Source organism: Pangasianodon hypophthalmus, chromosome 9, assembly GCF_027358585.1.
Source record: "Pangasianodon hypophthalmus isolate fPanHyp1 chromosome 9, fPanHyp1.pri, whole genome shotgun sequence".
Lineage (NCBI taxonomy): Eukaryota > Metazoa > Chordata > Actinopteri > Siluriformes > Pangasiidae > Pangasianodon > Pangasianodon hypophthalmus.
Window position 1 is genome coordinate 23,399,312 of NC_069718.1, and position 6,463 is coordinate 23,405,774.

Genomic DNA, 6,463 nt, shown 5'->3' on the forward strand with positions numbered 1-6,463 from the left:
TACTTATTAATGTTAATCTCCTACTTCTATTATTATATTATTGCTTTTATAACAACAAGAAGAACAAGAACAAGAAAAAGGATGCTTATTTTATTATTATTATTATTATTATTATTATTATTACCCCTACACTTATAAACGTTTACACAGACACACACACACACACACACACACACATTCGTAAATGGTTGGAATGCAGGCTGAGATAACTGTGACAGTGCTGTGAGGAAGCACACCTGTTGAAAAAGGGAAAGAGGGAGAGATAAAGATGAATATGTGAGGCGGAGCCGCCATCGCATCAGAGTGTGTGTGTGTGTGTGTCTCATCAGGGAGACACATGCTCAGTGTCAGTAACAAACCCACTCTGTGTGCCTCACTCAGTCTGCACTATTAACAGCAATGCATAGAATGAAGGGTTTGTAAACTAATAATCAGAGACGTTTTGTATTATTTCTGTTATTATTTCACGTTAGTTTTCTGAATGGCGTTGCTCATAACAGATGTGAAAATTGCATTCTAACTTCAAACATTTTGTCTGCACTCTTGGAAAATCTACAATGTCTATGAGTTCCTTTAAGGTTCTAGGTAGAACCCTACAACAGTGTTTCCCTATCAGTAGAACGAGTTTAGGAATCCAAACCCCTTAATTATCCAATCAACCCTAAAACAACCCTTGAAGAACATTTTTTCTTCTAAAAGTGTAGTAAAATGGCTCACGACATACTTTTACGTTATGTACAGAATAATTACTGAATCAGTGGGGTTTGCATTAGGCTTCCATTTTCAAATCAAACTCTCAGAACACACACACACACACACACACACACACATAACACTGAAAGCAGTTGTATTGTGAAGCACTAACAGTAGCCTATAGGATTGCGTGTATTCAGGCGCGTGTAGATTGGATATACATGCAAACAGAGATGAAGTGCATTAACATGGCCAGATGTTTCATTGTCCTCCAAGGCTTCGATTTGTCTTTCTCTTGCCTGCGTCCCTCTAAACAATCCCCACTGTGTTAATGAAATAACTGGTGCGTTGTTTAGGTTAAACAGAGGAGAGAGAGAGAGAGAGAAAGAGAGAGAGAGAGAGAGAGAGAGATGCTCCAGCTGTGAGGATAAAGACAACAAAACACCATCTCACAAGAGTGGGGGGAGAGAAGGCACACAGCATTATTGTGTGTAAAGAGGTCGCAGATAAAGAGAGGAGAAATACATCATTCAGCTCCTACAGTATTCACTGCATGCATTACACCTCATCCATTCACCATCACTCACCCAAATCCTGTCACACCCCCAAACACACGACAAACATCCTACACAACACCTCAGCTACACTTCTGAGATGGTCAGACATATTGTCAAACAGTAGATAAAACATTCTGTCCTTAAATGATGCATTCAATCGTTTATGCAAATAATAGTTCTTATATAGAAGAAAATATATAAATCCATCTTGAAAATGACTGATTGATTATTTTAAAACAGGGAAAGATTTAGCAAGTTTTTAGACTAAAATGTGTCTAAAAATATTGTATTTGTTTGATTAACAAAAATACTTTACATTTTACTTTAAAATGGTTCAGTGAAAAACTAGAGAAGATTCAGATAGCTGTTAAACTCTGAACTCTGAATCCTCCACACTTCACACTTCAAATGTTCAGGATCTAGGCTCTCACTAAGTGAAAACTGATCCCACTGGATTTTATAGTGATTTTGGAACATCATGTCCCAAATACTGGAATGTGTCAAATGTCAAAAGTGTTACGAGACCTCATGCATTCATTATAGGCACTAGTTTTACACTTTCCTTCTTTAGGGCAACGTTTCAATTCCCATCTGCTTACAATCTCCACATGCTGCATATTTTCACCTCCGAACCCTAGCTTTATAGATTTACTATCCAATGGTGTTGTGTCTAATATACAACACCATGCAGAAAGACTTAGGCACCTTAAGTTGTTTTCCATACAAATTTTTTTTTACAGATGTTTGTTTCGTGACATCTGCATTAATGAGTCAGTACAAAAAACTTTTAGATTTCCAAACATTACTTTTCGAACAAACCAAAAAAATTAAATGTTACAGAAAAATGTTTGTATGTCAGTAGAGTATGTAACATATTACAGGATAGACCACTTTTCAGACAAAAAACTAATGAAGGCTGTTCTGTGAAAACAGAAGTGTGTGTGACAGAGTCTGGAGAGGAACTGTGACAGATTCTCCATAATGCTCAGAAAATCCTAACAGCTAATTTCCTTATAAAACTGCACAAACTGTACCTGCGATTGCTGATGCATTTTTAAATAGCAAAGGATTGTCATATTAAATACTGATTTTTTTTAATTACTTTTAGCTTTTTGCAGTCTGTTTCTTTAAGTACAAAGGTTAATTTCACTATTTTTGAAAGTGTCTTTGCTGTACATCATTTCTTTACACGTGCATAAGTCTTGTGCACAGTATATTTATGTGTATATGTGTGATGCATGTTTATATATGCGCTATAGGCATATGTAATATATATATGTGTGATGCATGCTTATATATGCGCTATAGGCATATGTAATATTATATATATGTGATGCATGTTTATATATGCGCTATAGGCTTATGTAATATTATATATATATGTGATGAATGTTTATATATGCGCTATAGGCATATGTAATATTATATATATGTGATGCATGTTTATATATGCGCTATAGGCTTATGTAATATTATATATATATGTGATGAATGTTTATATATGCGCTATAGGCTTATGTAATATTATATATATGTGTGATGCATGTTTATATATGCGCTATAGGCTTATGTAATATTATATATATGTGTGATGAATGTTTATATATGCGCTATAGGCATATGTAATATTATATATATGTGATGCATGTTTATATATGCGCTATAGGCTTATGTAATATTATATATGTGTGATGCATGTTTATATATGCGCTATAGGCTTATGTAATATTATATATGTGTGATGCATGTTTATATATGCGCTATAGGCTTATGTAATATTTTATATATATATATGTGATGCATGTTTATATATGCGCTATAGGCTTATATAATATTATATATATATATATGTGATGAATGTTTATATATGCGCTATAGGCATATGTAATATTATATATGTGTGATGAATGTTTATATATGCGCTATAGGCTTATGCAATATTATATATGTGTGATGAATGTTTATATATGCGCTATAGGCTTATGCAATATTATATATGTGTGATGCATGTTTATATATGCGCTATAGGCTTATGCAATATTATATATGTGTGATGAATGTTTATATATGCGCTATAGGCTTATGTAATATTATATATGTGTAATGCATGTTTATATATGCGCTATAGGCTTATGTAATATTATATATGTTTGATGCATGTTTATATATGCGCTATAGGCTTATGTAATATTATATATGTGTGATGAATGTTTATATATGCGCTATAGGCTTATGTAATATTATATATATGTGATGAATGTTTACATATGCGCTATAGGTTTATGTAATATTATATATGTGTGATGCATGTTTATATATGCGCTATAGGCTTATGTAATATTATATGTGTGTGATGCATGTTTATATATGCGCTATAGGCTTATGTAATATTATATATGTGTGATGAATGTTTACATATGTGCTATAGGTTTATGTAATATTATATATGTGTGATGCATGTTTATATATGCGCTATAGGCTAATGCAATATTTTATATGTGTGATGCATGTTTATATATGCGCTATAGGCTTATGTAATATTATATATGTGTGATGAATGTTTATATATGCGCTATAGGCTTATGCAATATTATATATGTGTGATGCATGTTTATATATGCGCTATAGGCTTATGTAATATTATATATGTGTGATGCATGTTTATATATGCGCTATAGGCTTATGCAATATTAAATATGTGTGATGAATGTTTATATATGCGCTATAGGCTTATGCAATATTATATATGTGTGATGCATGTTTACATATGCGCTATAGGCTTATGCAATATTATATATGTGTGATGCATGTTTACATATGCGCTATAGGTTTATGCAATATTATATATATGTGATGCATGTTTATATATGCGCTATAGGCTTATGCAATATTATATATGTGTGATGAATGTTTATATATGCGCTATAGGCTTATGCAATATTATATATATGTGATGAATGTTTATATATGCGCTATAGGCTTATGTAATATTATATATGTGTGATGCATGTTTATATATGCGCTATAGGCTTATGTAATATTATATATGTGTGATGAATGTTTATATATGCGCTATAGGCTTATGTAATATTATATATGTGTGATGAATGTTTATATATGCGCTATAGGCTTATGTAATATTATATATGTGTGATGAATGTTTATATATGCGCTATAGGCTTATGTAATATTATATATGTGTGATGAATGTTTATATATGCGCTATAGGCTTATGCAATATTACATATGTGTCATGAATGTTTATATATGCGCTATAGGCTTATGCAATATTATATATGTGTGATGAATGTTTATTTATGCGCTATAGGCTTATGCAATATTATATATATGTGATGCATGTTTATATATGCGCTATAGGCTTATGTAATATTATATATGTGTGATGCATGTTTATATATGCGCTATAGGCTTATGTAATATTATATATGTGTGATGAATGTTTATATATGCGCTATAGGCTTATGTAATATTATATATGTGTGATGAATGTTTATATATGCGCTATAGGCTTATGCAATATTACATATGTGTCATGAATGTTTATATATGCGCTATAGGCTTATGTAATATTATATATGTGTGATGAATGTTTATATATGCGCTATAGGCTTATGCAATATTACATATGTGTCATGAATGTTTATATATGCGCTATAGGCTTATGCAATATTACATATGTGTCATGAATGTTTATATATGCGCTATAGGCTTATGCAATATTATATATGTGTGATGAATGTTTATATATGCGCTATAGGCTTATGTAATATTATATATGTGTGATGCATGTTTATATATGCGCTATAGGCTTATGTAATATTATATATGTGTGATGAATGTTTATATATGCGCTATAGGCTTATGTAATATTATATATGTGTGATGAATGTTTATATATGCGCTATAGGCTTATGCAATATTACATATGTGTCATGAATGTTTATATATGCGCTATAGGCTTATGCAATATTATATATGTGTGATGAATGTTTATTTATGCGCTATAGGCTTATGCAATATTATATATATGTGATGCATGTTTATATATGCGCTATAGGCTTATGCAATATTATGTATGTGTGATGAATGTTTATATATGCGCTATAGGCATATGCAATATTATATATGTGTGATGAATGTTTATATATGCGCTATAGGCTTATGTAATATTATATATGTGTGATGAATGTTTACATATGCGCTATAGGTTTATGTAATATTATATATGTGTGATGAATGTTTACATATGTGCTATGGGCTTATGTAATATTATATATGTGTGACGCATGTTTACATATGCGCTATAGGTTTATGTAATATTATATATGTGTGATGAATGTTTACATATGCGCTATAGGCTTATGCAATATTTTATATGTGAGACGCATGTTTATATATGCGCTATAGGCTTATGCAATATTATATATGTGTGATGAATGTTTATATATGCGCTATAGGCTTATGCAATATTACATATGTGTGATGCATGTTTATATATGCGCTATAGGCTTATTTAATATTATATATGTGTGATGCATGTTTATATATGCGCTATAGGCTTATGCAATATTAAATATGTGTGATGAATGTTTATATATGCGCTATAGGCTTATGCAATATTACATATGTGTGATGCATGTTTATATCTGAGCTCTATGTAATACTGTGTCTCCATGGACTAGTGAAATTTGTGTTATTTATTAGTGTTAAGCTGCACATCCTGCGAGGTGTGTTAGTAGTGAGTGTTAATCGCTGGCCTCTGGCTCGCGCATCCTCCGTGCTTCCGTGCTGTTGCTCCGTCGAGGCGAGCGCACGCGCGAGGCAGGGAGTCAGACCGGGGCAGGGAGTCAGTAGAGTTCAGGGTAATGTAAAGCGATTCGGACTCGTTAAATGGCTTTCCTAGAGGAGAAACGTTATAATTAGGCTTATAAGTTAAAATATTGTTAGGTAATATTTAATACTTTTTTGTTGTTGTTGTTGTTGTTGTTTTTGGAAACGTCGGGTCTTCAGTAGGCTACACAGCTGGAGTCACATGAACACCTGACCTCAGGACTGCTCAGGACCTGCTGCTTTTAGAGAAGAGAAGAGGAGTGAAAAAGAGAGAAGAGAAGAGAAGAGAAGAGAAGAGAAGAGGAGTGCTGAGAAGAGAAGAGAGGAGAAGAGAAGAGGAGTGAAAAAGAGTGAAGAGAAGA